An 18,590-nucleotide genomic window follows, 5' to 3' on the forward strand; every position below is an offset into this window, starting at 1 on the left:
AGTATTCCCAAAAATAGTGGATATAGAAGAGGGTATAGACCTTCTACCTGAGCATTGATTCATCTAGTCCAGATTCAACAGTTTCAGATCTGGAAAGTTTGAAGCTAAGAACTTAGTGATCAGACTTAAGAGAAGAGCACCTTTGACAGGTCAGCTAATATGTAGCAAACATAGCTCTAATGCTCCAAGCAGACATTATATATTATCACTCTGAGTACTACAAACACCTTGGAGTGGTAGGCGTCTGAAAAGATTTGAATTACTGACCCAGAGTGATTCCATGGATGGACACCTCCATATCACCAAAGTGATGCTGTCATCCCATCAGTGAGCTTACAGGCTCAAATTTAGTGGTGAATTTTAAATGCTGGATGACAACTTGGCCTGGTCCATCTAGGCCCAGCAGTGGAAAGGCCTGAAGGATTTTAATAGTCGGGTCTAATTAGCATGTTGTTGGTAGACTTTCTTAGCAAGACAAGCTGGAAGTTGCTAGGTAGCAGCTTCCCAACCATTAAAATCTAGTAGCTGGAGGCTGCTATTAGGGATCAGAGGGATCTTAGGAAGGATCCAAAAGTTATTGCAGGTGGGGAAGGGAAAGAGGAAGGGAAACCCAAGGTATGGGGGTTCTCTTGTTGGGCCCAGAGCATTCCTGCTCCAACTGGTCCACAAGAAAATATAAATAATTTTTTAACTTGCCTTTCTCGGTCTCTTCTGGACCCAGGTGCACTTGCCATGACCTTTGGCTTGGCAGGAATTTCATTACTTCTCACCTGCTCACATTAATATTGGCTCCCACCTTGCACCCCCTGTCAATTTGAGCTCATCCAAAACTCTGCTACCTGTACCTTAACTCACATCAAATCCTGTTCATTCGCTCAGCCCTGTACTCACTGACCTACCCTTCCCTTCCCTTCCTTGACCTCGCTATCTCAATCTCTGGTGATAGACGGTCCACCAATATCCATTACAAGCCTACCGACTCCCATAGCTACCTTGACTACAGCTCCTCACACCCCACTTCCCGTAAGGACTCCATCCCATTCTGTCAGTTCCTTCGCCTCTGTCGCATCTGTTCCGATGATGCTACCTTCAAAAACAGTTCCTCTGACATGTCCTCCTTCTTCCTTAACCGAGGTTTTCCACCCACGGTCGTTGACAGGGCCCTGAACCGTGTCCGGCCCATCTCCCGCGCATCCGCCCTCACGCCTTCTCCTCCCTCCCAGAAACATGATAGGGTCCCCCTTGTCCTCACTTATCACCCCACCAGCCTCCGCATTCAAAGGATCATCCTCTACTATTTCCGCCAACTCCAGCATGATGCCACTACCAAATACATCTTCCCTTCGCCCCCACTGTCGGCATTCCGTAGGGATCGTTCCCTCTGGGACGCCCTGGTCCACTCCTCCATCACCCCCTACTCCCCAACCCCCACCTATGGCACCACCCCATGCCCACACAAAAGATGTAACACCTGTCCCTTCACTTCCTCTCTCCTCACCATCCAAGGGCCCAAACACTCCTTTCAAGTGAAGCAACATTTCACTTGCATTTCCCCCAACTTAGTCTACTGCATTCGTTGCTCCCAATGCGGTCTCCTCTACATTGGAGAGACCAAACGTAAACTGGGCGACCGCTTTGCAGAACACCTGCGGTCTGTCCGCAAGAATGACCCAAACCTCCCTGTCGCTTGCCATTTCAACACTCCACCCTGCTCTCTTGCCCACATGTCTGTCCTTGGCTTGCTGCATTGTTCCAGTGAAGCCCAACGCAAACTGGAGGAACAACACCTCATCTTCAGACTAGGCACTTAACAGCCTTCCGGACTGAATATTGAATTCAACAACTTTAGGTCTTGACCTCCCTCCTCCATCCCCACCCCCTTTCTGTTTCTTCCCCCTTCCTTTTGTTTTCTTTCCAATAAATTATATAGATTTTTTTTTTTCCCACCTATTTCCATTATTTTAAAATATTTTTAAATCTTTTATGCTCCCCCCACCCCCAATAGAGCTATACCTTGAGTGCCCTACCATCCATTTTTATGTAGCACATTCGTTTAGATAATATCACCAACTTCGACACCTATGTGTTCTTTTGTTCTGCTGTCTGTGACATCTTTTGATGATCTGCTTCTATCACTGCTTTTGCCTACAACCACACCACCCTCCTCCACTTCTCTCCCCCCACCCAACACCACCACCCCCCCCACCCCCACCTTAAACCAGCTTATATTTCACCCCTTCCTGGGATTCACCTAGTTTTGTCGAAGGGTCATGAGGACTCGAAACGTCAACTCTTTTCTTCTCCGCTGATGCTGCCAGACCTGCTGAGTTTTTCCAGGTAATTCTGTTTTTGTTTTGGATTTCCAGCATCCGCAGTTTTTTGTTTTTATATTTAGACCTACATTGACTACTAGCCTAACAATGTCTCAATTTTAAAATTCTCAACCTTGTCTTCAAACTCCTCCTTGTCCTTGTCTGTCCCTATCCCTGTAACCTCCCCCAAACCTAAAACTCCCAGAGATCTCTGCACTCCTCCAGATCTTTGAATTGTTCCATCATTGGTTGCTGTGCCTTCACTTAGCTAGTGCCTAAACTTTGGAATTCCTTCCGTAAATCCCTTTCCCTCTCCATCTCTGTCCCCTCCTTTAAGACTTTCCTTATAACTCACCTGACATAATGTCCTGGATTTTCACCAAGTTGGGTTGACTCCGGAGCCCTTTAAAAATGGTGGGCAGGTCCTGATTCTGTGATTCCTGACCCTATTCCTGGGCTGTCTGATTTCTGAGAATGCCTTTAAAGGGTGTGGGCTGCTTCCTGTCAAAAGCCCGCATTCGGCACTCCTGAACTAGCCGGCTGCATTGCGGAGATAGGTATCTCCTACTCCTCCACAGTATTCATGGGGTGGAATCATCCCAGATTTTCACTAAGAGCAGCAGCAGGCAGGTGAAATGACGTTTTACCTGCCGGCCACAATGACAGCTTTTCACACTGTATTGTCCCAAATGGCTGCATTAATTATGCATTCCCAGGAAACACGCCATTTCCAAGGCAGCTGGGCTTTCATTAGCCCGCCACGCCATCATCTCGCTGCTTCTTCATGCCAGGTGCCACACTTAAGGTGCAGCTGTGCGCACACCTCTCAGTGCTTCCAGCCCAGGACTGTCACACAGAAGAAAGGATGGACCCAAAAGGAAAACAGACTGTAGCCCCCCACTTCAGTGACATGACCCTTTTGAATGCCATGGAGGCTCTCTGTGATGGTCCTCTATACCTACTCTGGCTGCAGGAGGGGCAGCTGTATCACCAATCCCGGATGGGAGGCAGTGGCAGTGGTGCTCAGCGCCAATGCCCTGTGAAAGAGGACAGCCAACCAATGCTGCTTTGGGATGAATGGTCTCATCTGATCTGCCAGGATAGCTCTCTTCTCATCACTCTTTATTCACACACTCACAAATCCATCACACATCCACAGGGATCTCACACCTCAAGGGATAACACCACTAACTCTCACACACACCCTCACATCTCCATCAGGCTCATATCCTCATGAGCTCACGTCCTCATCCTGTCCATGGCTCCACTCACCACACAAACATTCCATGCAGTCTCATGTGTCCTGCTCACACTCTCCCCATCTGGTTTCATGCAGGAGAAGCCTGGAATCAGCAGGAAGATGTCCCAGACCGGGATGGGCTGGCCCACATTAGGCCCTTCACTCATTTTGAGGAGTGTGCCATTGCACTGACTGGTGAGGGCATGGACCGTGCCGCGGTGATGGTGAGGTCGGCGGCGAACATCCTCGTGAGGATCCTGCACCACATCCTCCCTCCCTCAACGCAAATGTGAGTGCTCTCTCTCCTGCTCTTGACTCTGCTGCCATGCACTAATTATCTCTACTTTGGCTCACAGGGAGCTCTGCCAAGCAACCGACACTGTCAGCCAGCATTCCCTCAGTTCCATCCATATCCTCACCTCCAGCCAAGAGGACACCTCCTCATTGAAGAGCTGGAAGTAAGCAGGAAGACCTGTTCCAGCTCTTAACCCCACCCTGCACCAGCACAGAGACACACACTTCGGTTCACAATCTAGTGATCACCACATGGACACATGTCCGCAGCAGCAGGACGCAGGTCCGGCCAAGCTCCCTGGAGGACTGCTGGGGATCAGGCATGTGTGGTCCGAGTCAGATGACGAGCCTCTGGATTCAGCCTTCCAACTCATCCAGGAGAGTCACCCCCTCCTCCCCCCATACTCTCTCCCCAACTCCCAACCGCCCCTGAAACAGCTTCATTTCCCCCCTCCCAACCTCACATCATCCTAATACCTCTTCCTCTCCCAGTCGATCCTCGATCTTCCTCTCTCACCTCTTGGTACATCTTCCTCTCCCAAACACAGCTGGACCTCCCTCTCCACACTCCATTGTGAGCAGACCCTCAACCGTGACTTTCCAACTTCCATGGGCAGTTTCACAGCAGAGCCATGTCCATGAGAATCCACCCAGCATGCCATGGATGTTCCTCCAGTGTGCTGTTAACGTTGGGCTGCAGCATCTTCTGCTCCTCGGCTGTCCGTGATGTGAGCAAGGCCCCGGCATTAAGTCCCAACTTCTGCATGTCACACTTGTCAAGACCTGTTCTGCACCGGCGTGCAATCACATCGACGTGGACGGACAATCCAGCACTGGGGGGTTAATGAGTCCGGTGGGCTGGCCTTTTAATGATATGCAAATGTATTACAATGAGGCTCCCTATGTCCAATGGTGGGGAACGCGGCCCGACATCGGGCTGAGCGGACAATCGCTAACTGGTTTCACAACGCTGTGAAACCGATTTTTGGCCTTCTCACCATATTGTCCACTCACATCACTGAACACGCCTGATGCCAATGGGCATAGATGATTCTGCCCATGGAATCAGGCTAGGTTTTTAAAGATTGGTGATTCATGTTCCCTTAGAGGAGTCATGAACCTTAGTGTGCATGATGGTCCTTTTAAAAGGTAAATTCAAAAGGTCCATTTTATGCCATCTATGCCAGGCTCAGGCACTTCCACGCCCATCGACCCATTGCACACTTTATAGAACCAATGAACATCACAGTGTAACGTGGCATGTGTTAAAAAAATGTAATCTATTGATAAACATCTCCTATGGGAAAAAGGTCTGGACAGAAAGTTAATAAAATGTCGGTCATTCAGGCCCTTTGACGTTTCAAAAACCACAAACCACAAGCACTGGAATCCAATTAACTTGTGAATAAGCATTGTGAAATTGATAGCAGAGATCAGAGAGCCTGAGCTGTCAATCAAACAATGTTTCCACTGGGGTGTAGGTGTTGTGTTATTCAAATAGATGTCTGGGCTATCAGCCAATTCTCATTATGTATGTTTAGCTTGTGGTTTTATTTGAAACTTCAAAGGACCTGGATGATTGACATTTCTATTAGCTCTCAGTCCAGAACTTTTTTCCATTGGAGAAATGTATCAATGGAGTACATGTTTTCAAAGCTTTTTTTTTACACATACCACTTTACACTGTGATGTTCATTGGTTCTAGAAAGTGTATCATGGGTCAATGGACATGGAATTGCCAGAGGCATAGAGGACATAGGGGGTGGATGGGGGCAGAGCTCAGCAAAGGGGCCATGAGTGAAGGGGTGGGTGGAGTCATGAGGTAGCATGGATGAGGCATGGGGAGTGGTTTGGAGTGTGAAGAGTTGTGAGGGGTGAGGGCTGGAGGGCCTTTGTGTTATTTTTTTCCACTGGGACAAAGTCCTATGGCACCCAACAGCCCCTGTGGCTGCCTCTACACTTTTTTCAGGGTCAGTATGATGAATATCTCATCAAGGCGGGCACTACAGAAGCGGGCAGGGGTGCCAAGCTGGGAATTTTCCTGACTTCTCCTACCCGCCTCGAGGATGAAAATCCAGGCCAATATTTCCTCAGGTCAAATTTTGTTTGGTAACATTCCTAAGAAGCGGCTTGGGATATTTTACTGCATTGAAAGCTCTATATATACTCAAGTTGTTGTTAGTGGGCTCCAATGATGTCATCAGAGCTCATCAGCATATTTAAAGAAGGAGCAGTGTTGCCAACTTCAATTTAAGATACAATTTGCCAGCTTTGAAAGGTAAGTCAGTGGGTAAGTACCACTGCACCATTTTATCCGACACCTACCTAGTTTCCATCGTGGATTTAGGTGGGAGGGGAGTTAAAATTCTCCCAATAAATTCAAGTGTCAAAATGATCATTGCAGTCTCCAAAAAAATCAATGCTTGTGTATAGTTCTGTGGGAGCACCTGGGGCAGACTTTATTTGCCTCTCCTTTGAGAAGACTACTAACAGACTGCTGATAGTTGTTGGTATTCATTGACTTCCCTTCCAAATAAGAAGCAATATATTCCCTTAGGCTTGTAACATGGCGCAGAAAATGACGAAGAAACATTTTCCAGGCTTTGGGGCTCCAATTTACTCTTTAATTTTGGTGGCTGTGGAGCTGGGGTGGATGGGAAAGATCAATGACGGAACTGGAGTGAAGCCTGGGCCTTTCTAACCCCCAGGCCTCATTACCCTCTTCCAAGATGGACTCCCAGTGAGAACCCAGTGGGAATGACGAGGCTGGTGGGGAGGAAGGATTGTTGCTTCCTATATACTGAAACACAATGATATGTTTCAGAACTTAAGGTGCATTAACTTGCCAATGGAAGCTAACACTTGCATTGGGTGCTGGGAATAAACCTGAATTGCAAGAGTCTGCCATTTTCCCAATGGCACTATAACCAGTTTCTTTTAACATAACCAGAATATGTCAACAATGTTGCTACACATAGCAACCAAAAAATTCTTACTGTATAATTGTTCTGCAAAATAAATCTCTGTAGCAAAGTGGCACGGTTTCAAACTTGTATCAGATTTAGGTTGCCATACTTAGGATGACATGATTATGAATCAGAGTACAGACAGTGCTTAGCTGCAGTCTACCAGGAATTGCTCAGAAACAGCACTCAGGCAGCAAACTGAAAGAAGCAGATACTGCGAGTCACTGTTAATCATGGGCTTATTCCCTTGCCAAATCTATGCAACTGTCAGTATCTTTTATTTAATTGCCACTCAACATGGGTATGCAAAAGAGCCAAAGTCTTAAACTGAAGGCAAAAATTAGTGAATTGTAGACCACCAAAATTAAATAATGGAGGCAGTACAACAGCTGCCCTCTGATTACTGTCTGAAAACGCAATCCTAAAACTCAAACAAGACGTGTTTCCTACTAAGCTGTTAATTTTAGCCATGAATCCTTCTTTTGTCCTTTTCACTTTGAGAGCTGCTAACCTCAGAGCACTGAGGGGAGCAATGAGGCCGCTGACTCCCCTGTGACTTTAATACCTATGATGCTTTTACGGCTCAGCCAACAGGAAACACACTTTAGTATATGGCAAGGCATATGGTGTTACTTTTCCTCTGGCTGCAAAATATCACCTGGCAGCCCAGCTGGTAACTAAAGGGACTTACCACACACATGCAGCTCACTAGGTTCAAACATCAGCTATCGACATCTTTCTAAGCCCAATAACAATGTGAGGGAATGCTCTCATTCATGTTGTACAGGCTTGTTGTTCCCTATAGCAATGAGTGACAAATTACAGTTGTGTGAAGCAAGCCTTTATTCTCAGGAGCCGTATGATGCAGGTCTCTCACTATTGCAGCTTAATGAAGACTTCTCATTCACCGGAATAGGGTATACATGTGAACCTAGAAAACATTTCAAGAAAGTTGGCATAGCTTCAGTAAAGCTAACAAGTCAAAAACACTCCTGAATACAGACCTTATGATATGGAAAGGTCATGGGACTGCACTGTGTCATGGGAAAACAAAGCTGGAGCAGCTGGGTTTCCGGAAGGTGCATTCGTGGAAGAATATTATTAGAGCAGACCACCAAGGTAAACTTCAGTAGTCAACCAGAATGCCTGGAAACTCCACCAGGTCCCAGCAACAGGGCAAAGATTCCAGGGTGGTCCTTTGGGGATGAAGTCTCCACATTCACTACAAGGCGGTAGGGACACAAGAATTTCCAAAGTTCCTGTGCTAGGTCCTCAGGTGGGAGCCAATGTAAGGTCAGTGCAGGTACCCCTGGTATCATCATAATGTACCTTGCCAACAGTAGGTACCTACTGGGGTGTGCAGGGCAGGAGTGATGCCCAAGCTCTCAAAGATGAGGCACACATTTTTTAAAGCTTAATCTGGACAGCAGCACAGTGATGCACCACTGCCATTGAAAACGTACAATTTCTGATCCCTCTCAATGATCAGCAGCAGTGCCTGTGTGATTATGACAAGAGGTGCTCCACCCAGTGTGGGTTTTCTAGGTCAACTGCTTTGGGCAGCAACCACTAAATCAGCACATTTATTACTACAGAAATTCAAACGAAACAAAGCTGAAAATGTCAGAATTCTGAAATAAAACAGAAAATGCTGGAAGTATAGTACTAGTGACCTCTCATTTTCTACAGTAGTGTAAGACAAACCATTTATTCACGACAACAGCGTAAGGAAGGTCACTGATTAACTAAAGGATTCTGATACTGGTCTCTCAATCAATAATTGTTGGGGTATTGCAGGCTTCATTCAGTTCAGCGGCATGAACAAAACTCTCATTTTCTACAGGAGCAAATACCTTAACGGTGTCAGAAAGGCTTTTCAGTTACTATAACGGCTTGAGGTTTCTCATTAACTATAGAGGTTTGATATAGGCCTGTCATTCAGTGCAGCAGTGCAAAACAAACGTCTTATTCACTATAGCAATATAAGACAAACCTCTCATTCACTATAACACTGAATCATAGAATTTTGCAGCACAGGAACAGGCTTTTTGGCAGAACACATCTACATTGGATTTTTTGAACTAAAGCCACCCAGTCTATTTCATTCTTCTGCCCATTCCCCCTTTAATATTCTTCTTTCTAAAATATTTAATTCTCTTATGGTCTCTGGCTCAACAATGGTTTGTGATGCACAATTCCACAATCACTCACTTGGTAAAGAAATAGTTCTAACCTCTTATTTTTTTGTTATTAATTAAAACTTGTGGCCCCCACGTCACCAACCATCTATCACTAATTACACCTTCATAACTCTCCATGATGTTAAAGAACTCCATGAGATCATCCCTTAACCTTCTCAGTGAAAAAATCTAGCGCATGGTCACCAATTGCCCACATTTGGATTGGACAGCCTGGTGTTTTGACCCCTGTCCGCTATGTTTATATAGAGAATTGTTAAGGCAGCATTTTTGGCAGCAACAGACTCTTGCTCCAGAAAAATCATAATCTTCTGTGAACGTGCAAGCTAGCATGCAGGACAGGAGAGGCAAATCACAATTTTTTTTGTAGTAAGTCAGTCAGGGATGCTGATTTGGAGGCTTTGATGTTGAAAAGGAGATAGGGAACAAACAAAGGCTAAAAACAAGGGAAAGGGAATAAAGTGAGATTTGAGGTAGGTCAATTCCAAAATGAGAGGGGGGTGTGGGGTGGTCCTATCCCACGTTGTGTCCCACGTTCTGAGGTGTGGGGGCTGTCATTATCAAAACCATCGGCCTAACTGTAATCAGTATTGATGAGAAACCAGATTAACAAGATTGCTAATCCTGCATCTTGGCTTTGTCTGTTACACAGACCTGAAATTTCCGCTCAGGTTTTGTTTTGGCAAGAACGCAGAATCTTAAGCACAAATTATGTTCGGTGTGAATGAGGTTTCTGTAATTTTTGGACTAGTTTGAAAAACAACGTGCCAGAAGCTGGTACCACCACAGAACTGGCGATGTTCTCAGGATGAATTAATCACCATCAGGAGTTTCTGTTAAATATGCTTGTTCGCCAGCCTTCGAGAAAGCTGTCAAAATTAAGCTGGTTCCTTTGGGCACAAGAACACCAATAAGAACTTTTAAAAACTATTGAATCTATTTTTTTTTATTTATTAAGAAATTAGGCTATTGTACCCAATTTAACTAACAGATATTTTTTAGGGTTACTCACAGGGTGAATTGACGTTGTGACTAAAAATGCTTATTTTTTGTGATAAACCCATTTTCAGCTAAATTAATCAAATTGCACCAAGTTATCACTTGAATATATCAAGGAATATTTTTAAAACAATTCCATATTAAACTACATTTTAAAATGTTACTTAATTGTTTTTGTGCTTCTCGACAGATTTTATGTTCAGTCATACCACCACACCCCATCCCTAACACCTCTGGGGGTATAACTCAGCGGTACAACATTTGACTAGAGATCAGGCGGTCCCTCTTTTAAATCTGAGTGCCCCCTCCTAGTTCTGGGTGTCGGGAGCTGAATGGTCTAGGTTGCCAAATTCAAGGAGTAAAATCTTTTTTGATAAATCAGACAGTCTGGTTCCCAAATGGAGGCAGGAGTTCAAATCCCACTTCTGACATGTAATTTCCTGGCATGGGAAAAATGTGTCTTCTGTGCTGTAATGACTCTATGATATGCTAAAGAGTTTGAGTGGAAGCTTCTCAAAATTGGTGCACTTTTGGGCATAGTTTGCATCTAGATTGTTTATTGTATTCAAAGCAGAAACTATCCGGTTGTTCATCCTTACATGTTGCTTCACTATGACTTGCTCCTTTGAACTGGTATGTGATATGTTGTGCACAGGCCTGTTTGCTGCCACTATGTTCCGTATTCATTCTTCATCCACATCTGCACGTAGCTGTAACTATCAATGCAAACAAATAACCAATTTCTTGCCTAAGGCCGGGAAAGTGCATGAAAAATCAAAAATCTATTTGAAATAGGGAAAATGCCACAAACAAGTGAATAGCAAAGGAAGAAAATAATTTCTCCACGCTTTGATATAATGGAAAGTGCACCAGAAAGTGAAACATTAATTTTCTTGCTAGCACACACCCCAACAAGAGCTCACATCCCCCTTCACAAATGTCTAAATCTATCATTGTATATTTTAGCTTTTCCCCTGATGGGTTATTGAGTACAATTGTAGCTGCAGTTTCTTGCAACTATGGGGCAATTTTAACGCCAAATTACGGGTCAGTATGGTGAGAGGTTGAAGTGTCAAAAGTCTAAATCCTAACTGTGGGAGATAGTTGGCAATTAAATTATAATGAAGTTGGCAACCTCTTCTTGATCCATGATTCAAATTTAATCTTGTAGCTAAAGGAAAGCAAGGACTGCTGGACCCAGGAATAAGTGTCTTTCCACTTAACTGCTGGATCCAGCATACCAGCCTCATTAGTTCCCTTCAATTGGACATCCCCTCTTTGACACTTCCAATCTCTGTCTGACCTCCCCCACCAGGTCTCCGATCTCACAACCCCTTTGCTGTTTCTGATCTCCCTCCCCTTCCCCGAATCTGAACCACCCCCACTCTGGTTTCCCACAACAAACCCCCCTAGCTCCCATCAATCCCTACTCTACCCTACCTCTGTTCTGCCAGACCCTTCCCCAGCCTCTGATCCACCCCTGGCCTCTGACTGTCCCCCTACTTCAGCCACCACCCCCCCATCCCTGCAAACCCTGTCCAGCCTCCCACCCCTACCTTAATCAGACGACTACCCACCACCTACACTGATTAGCCACCCTGCAAGCCTCTGGACCATTCCCCTCATCGTTTCTGAACCTATCCCCTCCACCTTCCAACTCCCAACACCACCTCAGCCTCAAACCACCTACTTGCTCTCTGATCTGCAATCCCCCAAACTTGGTCTCCTGTTCCCCCCTCTACCCTCCAACCACATGGACCCCCGAAAGCTCCATTCCTGTAGCCTGTGATCTATGACATGCCAATGCCATACCTTCCCTTCCCTCTGTTCCTAAAAGGCCTACCCATCTGACAAGCAGCAAAGTTCTCAATGTGGCTCGCTGTGACCAGGGAATGGTGAAAAGAATTGTTAATCATATCCTACCATTATTCAGCAAGACCTTCATGAAAGCTGCTCTTCCATGTTTTCCAACTCAATCCTGCTAACCTCCTCACCCCTGCTTGCTTCCCATCTCTGGATAAAGATCCAGCTTATTACTGTTTGTACATTATACCCAGGTTCAAGTTTGCACCAATAAAAATCCGGAAATCCAAGCAATAACAATAAATGATATTTATGTGACCTTGGCCATGTGGCGATATTCAGGGCTATTCTGCGCACGTATGTTGTTTCTCGAGGTTCCAGCTTTGTGAGGCTGTGTCAGCTTTTCTTTGAAGCTGTTTACCAGCTTTTATGAGTTTGCAGGGTGGACGTATGCTAAAGCTCTAAGGGCAGGATTTTATGTCCCACAGCTGGGCATGCGCCCGACCCGATTGGGCATAAAATAGTGTGCGATACATAGGTCGGCAGGCGTGCACGGAAGTTGGCAGTGCGCCCGTCGACAATTAAGGCCATCAAAGTGTCAGTTAGCAGGGACTTTTCACGACTTGTCCAACCCTACGGTTGGCTGGTGGGTGAATCGGCCAGGCGGCCTTTGCATTTTTCAGGAAACCTCATCCAAGGGTGAGATGAGGTTTCTGTAATTAAATTTAAAAAAAATAAAAACCTCTGCACAGATTTTTTATAACGTCCATCCACAGGTGACTCATTCTGATGTGTGGGCATTTTTTCTGGATTTTAAATTCTGTCTTTATTGATTTTAAATTCGTCAGCTCCATGAGGCAGCTCTTTGCCTTCAGGGAGCTTGCCTTCCGCCTGCAAAGACTTCAGCACTCACCCTCTTCCTGCCCCCACCCCTGCAGTGCTGAGCATCTCAGCGCACATTTCGCACAGGCTGGCTGTTAATTGGCCAGCCAGCGTGAAATTGTAGTCGGGGCTGATCGCGGCACTCCCCCCCACCCCCCGCTGACCCAAAAATTCTACCCTAAGTGTTTCATCGGAATTCCAGCTCCTCACCCTCAGCAACAACCCACTGAATTGAATGTAACGGTTAGAAACAGGAATAAAAACAGAAAATGCTGGAAAAGCTCAGCAGGTCCAAACAGCATCTGTGGAGAGAGAAACAGAGTTAACATTTCGAGTCTGTGTGACTCTTCTTCAGAGCTGAAGAGAAGTGGAAATGTGATGAAAATTTATACTGTTTAAGGGTGGGGGGTGGTGGAGCTGGTGAAGCTGGATACAAGGCCAGTGATAAGTGGGGGCTAAGGAGAGATTGACAAAGATGTCATGGGCAAAAAGACAAAGGGAATGCTAGTGGTGGTGGTAAGGGCTAAAGGAGGTGCTGATAGTTGCATAAGGGTAAAAAAGCAGAATGTGTTAATAGCAGAACAAGGTCAAGCACTCTGTGAAAGAACAACATGGAACAAGTAACAGGTGGCTCTTTTGGGGGTGGGGTGGAGGGAGGGGTCAGTGGTTATGGAAAAAGAATAGAAAAAGGGATAAAACAATGAATAAATGAATAAAAATAAAAATGAAAATAAGTGGATAAAAAGTAAAAATACATTTTAAAAAGGGGATTAAAAAAGGGGTGAAGATACAGCAGAGAGTTCATGGTCTGAAGTTGTTGAACCCCAATGTTAATTCCAGAAGGCTGTAAAGCACCTAATCGGAATATGAGGTGCTGTTCCTCCAGTTTGCGTTGGGCTTCACTGGAACATTGCAGCAGGCCAAGGATGAACATGTGGGCCTAAGGTGGACGGGCTAGCAGGCATATTACTCACCCACCTATGGGAAATGGGTTGGGATTGGGTAGGAAGTTGGTGGGCTATCCATTATCATCATTGTGGGTTGTAGCTTAGTTTGTCCTTGGTCAGGATCAATAGAGACTGCTGGAGTCAAGGCTGTTGGTAGACTTTATCTTTCATTAAACATTCTTCCAATTATATTCAGGAAAAGGCTTAGCACGAGGCTTCACATAGAACCATCCCTCAATATACTCTGTTCTTATGTAATCTTACATCACTGATGATGTAGGCTGTCTATTTACATATTTAACAGTAACCTTTAACATTAACCTACAGGCCAGCTGCTTGTCATATTTTACATGCCCCCCTGCCACAAACATGCCTTGTATGTTTGTGGGGTGGTGGGGAGTGGGGGGAAGGCGTAAAATTCACCCCACTGAGTTGTTATTCCTAAATCCAATCATTGATATAAATACAAACATATGAAATATGATGATCTTTGTGGAACACCATTTCTACCTTCCTCCATTCTGAATAATTACCTTTTACCCCTATTCTCTACTTTCTATTTTTAGCCAATTTGCAGTCCATTTAGCTACTTGTCCCGAATCCATCTGCCCTAACTTTTATCATGAAACTACCGTGCGGTGCCACGTTGAAGGCCTTTTGAAAATTCAAGTTGAAGGGACTTAAAGGGTGGATATCAGGAGGATGTTTCTTCTTGAGGGGGGGGGAGGAGACTTGAATTAGGGGACACAGTTTAAGAATAAGAGGTCTTCCTTTTAAGATGGAGATGAGGAGAATTTAATGAGGGTCATTAGTCTAAGGAATTCTCTTCCCCAGAAAGCAGTAGAGGCTGGGCCATTGAATTTATTCAAGGCAGAGTTAGATAGATTCTTGATAGACAAGGGAGTCAGGGGTTATAGGTGCAGACAGGAAAGCAGTGTTGAGACTGCAACCAGGTCAGCCACGACCTTATCGAATGGTGGAGCAGGCGTGAAGGGCCGAATGGCTACTCCTGCTCCTAAGTCCTATGTTTCTATCTACAGCATTACCCTAGTCTACTCTTTCCATCACCTTTTCAAAGAATTCTATCTGTTTTGTTAAGAATGACAGTTTTTCAGAACCCACGGTGACTGTTTTTTGTTACATTTTTGATCTCTATATGCTCTTCTGTCACTTCTTTTCATATAGATTCCAGTATCTTTCCTATCACTAATGTGAATCTGACTGCCCTATAGTTCCCAGGTTTCATTACATCATCATATTTATATATAGAAACAACATTAGCTGTCCGTCAGTCCTCTGGCACTATCGCCCCTTTCATGAAAGTCTTGTATATATTGTATATATAAGCTAGTGCCTCTGCCGTCTCCTCTCCAGCTTCCTTGGGAATGCATAGTCATACTATATGGTAGATTTTACAAGTCAATTCTCCTGAAGCAAAATTTCCCATGATGTGAGTGCATGACCTGGAGGAGTTTCCAACCATAATTGTTTTTTTAAATTCACTTACGGATGTGGGTGCCACTGTTTAGGCCAGCATTTATCGCCCACCCCTAATTGCCCTTCAGAAGTTGGTGGTTGGCTACCTTCTTGAACAGCTGCAGTTTTATCCATTAACTCTTATGGGAGGAAAATACTATAAGTAATCTGACTTTAGCATTGGGTTTCCTGACATTCACTTCAGTCAAGTGAAACTGTGCCATAAATCAGGAAATTTGCCCCATGTCATGAATATCATATCACACTGGAAGATGGTAGCACTTATTTATATGACATAATTCATCAAAATAGATATAATACAAACAGCAAATACCATATATACTCATGTAAAAGTTGAATTGCTGTGACGAGTTTTTTAGGCCAAAGGTTGATTTTTACACGGGTAATGTTTCCGAGGGGTTGATTTGGACCCAAGTGAGATCCAAAAAAGACCATTGCAATGTGATAGAGTAAAAACCAACAACACTAAAAGAATTCATATTAATTATCATTCATGGTCTGATCACTTTAGTCATTTGAATGAATAAAAACAAAACTTAGTCGTATAAATGTTTTGAGTATTTAATTATTGATGCTCATTTTCAATAGTATTTATACATTAACAATGACATTAAATCATTACATCTCCAGGATTATATCTTGGTTCTGAAATTTTTGAATGACAAGGGAGTCAAAGGTTATGGGAGGCAGGCAAAAAAGTGCTGTTAAGGCTACAATCAGATCAACCATGACCTTATGGCAGAGCAGGCTCGATGGGCCAAATGGCTTACTCCTGCTCCTATTTCTTATGCTCTTATGACCTGTGCAATCCCTAGTACAAACAGCTTTGCCAACTGAGGGGATTTTATGTATATTCCCAGTCATATTGAAAAGCTACCTATCATACTTTGGTGTATGGATCCCATGATCAGTAGTCCTTCTGGTATTTTGCCTAGATGCTTTATCTGACATCCTAGGCAGTTTAATATAATTAACTAGGTAGTTTAATTGAGCTTGGAGGCATCATGGGCAGCCTTCTCCTGTCCTTACCTGACACCCGTATATAGAATTATGGCAGGAATTGTTGAATAGAAACCAGGAGAGTATTTTTCCCTTTCTGACCCAAAGGCACAAGAGTCTCATGTATTATCCCTACTATCATCCTACCTTAGATTTGCTAATTCTGGTCATATTCTGATTAAGATGTCTAAAATCAGAGACCCAGGGTGGAATTTTCCATTCGTCAGGCAGACGTGGAGCCAATCACCATCAGCGATTGGGGCCACGCCGCCATTTTATGTGGATGGGCCAATTAAGGCCCGCCTAGCGTGACATCCACAAGGAAGAGCTTTGCACTCCGTGCGGGTGGGTGGAAATCCCTAAAATTGAGAGTGTGCTCTTTCACGCATGCGCACGAGAGATCACACTCATCTCCCTGAGGCTAAGTGCAGCCTCAGGGAGATCACCTCGACTTTTAAAAATATTAAAAATAGAGAAAAGAAAAATCCCTTACATGTCCTCTCATGTGATAATGTCACATGAGTTGGGACATCTTCATAATTTCCATAACAACTTTATTACAATTTTTAAAACCCTACATGAAACCTCATCCCGCTGGTGGATGAGGTTTCTCTATTGCTTGCCGGAGCTCCTGGCCTGCCCACCAACCTTAAGGCTGGACAGGCAGGTCCTTTAATTGCTTAATTGACCCTGTCAATGGCCTCAAATGACCATTGACAGGTCGGCGGGCCCATAGCTGATTTTGCTCCCCCCCTCCTCCACCTTCCTGAAAATTTAAATGGGGTGGGGTGATGTTGGGGGTTCCGCCTGATGTCATCCCGCGTCATTTTACACTTCGGGAAGCGGGCCCGCCCCCCGCTGGTAAAATTCTGCCCCCAAAGTTCACTTTGAATTGTACCCACAAAAATGTTATTTATTAATTAGTGTATACTCTTTTGTTGATGGACCAATTTCACTGAGATTATGATCTGTTTCATTTTGTTGGCTGTGAAACGTCATATTGAAGATTGTTGAACAAAATAGCCCCCACAGTCCATATAAGATGATGTTCAAATTGAATGATTAATGTCTTTGGCTTAATCTTTGCATGTTTGTTAAGTAATAATTAACAGTTGATTACCAGAAAGCAAAACAACTTGCTGAAAATATGTCCAGATAATTCACAAAAGTGAAAAATATGCCCTCTCTGCTGGAAGCAAGATGAGGCAGCAGCATCAAAATGTCTCAGACAGAGATACCTGAAATTACGTCCAGGTTCCCCATGTGATATCGAACTTCTCCACTCCCAATGAGCCTCACAATTAATATCAGAGCCATTATATTGATATCTGCTCCTTCAATGTATTTTCTTGGTCAGAATTCCTCTTCCTACTGTCTTCACCTGGTGGAAAACCAATACGGTTTTTCACTCAGGCCACAGTTAAAATTAGAGTCAGACCCTGATTCGCATAAATGAAGGGCATGACTGGCAACAGATGGGTGGTTTTTGCCGAAGAGCAGGTTAAACTTGAAGCTGCCGGGATGTGGGCAGGGCTGGTGGGTATTGCACCCAGTCATTATTTCATTATCAGGCAGATAGAGCTAAAGCTCCCCCGTATCATGGGCTAAGAGGTATGTGTTAAGTGTATCATAACCTAGATGATTCGCAAAAATGCAATAAAAAGGGTGCCATCTGCTGGATTTTTGAAAGAATAACACTTGTTGCAAATGTGCAAAAGCATAAGTATGAGCAGGAACAAAAACAAAGATAGCTGGAAAAAGTCAGCAGGTCTGACAGCATCTACGGAGAGGAATAGTTAACGTTTCGAGTCTGTATGACTCTTCATGAGAACTAAGGAAACATAGAAATGAGGTGAAATATAAGCTGGTTGAGGGGGTGGGGCAGGTAGAGCTGTATAGAGGGCCAGTGATAGGTGGAGGCAAAGAAGAGATTGCCAAAAATGTCATGGATAAAAGGACAAAGGGGTGTTGATGGTGGTGATATTTTCTAAGGAATGTGCTAATGGTGACATTAAGGGTAGAAAGCAGGACAACCATGACCCCATCACTGAACATCAAGCCATTGTTTCCAGGACTGTCACTGACCTCATCTTCTCTGGAGATCTTCCGTCCACAGCTTCCAACCTCATATTCTCCCAACCTCGGACGGCCCGCTTCTACCTCCTACCCAAAATACACAAACAGGACTCTACCGGCAGATCAATCATGTCAGCCTGTTCCTGCCCCACGGAATTTCTTGCTATCTTGACTCCATTCTCTCTCCCCTTGTCCAGTCCCTTCCACCTACATCTGCGATTCCTCTCACACCCTATATCATATCAGCAATTTCCAATTCCCTGGCCCCAACTGCCTTCTCTTCACTATGGACATCCAATCCCTCTACACCTCCATCTCCTACCGGGATGGTCTGAGGGCTCTCCACTTCTTCCTCGAGCAAAGGCCCGAACAATCCC

Source organism: Carcharodon carcharias, chromosome 9 (assembly GCF_017639515.1).
Source record: "Carcharodon carcharias isolate sCarCar2 chromosome 9, sCarCar2.pri, whole genome shotgun sequence".
NCBI lineage: Eukaryota > Metazoa > Chordata > Chondrichthyes > Lamniformes > Lamnidae > Carcharodon > Carcharodon carcharias.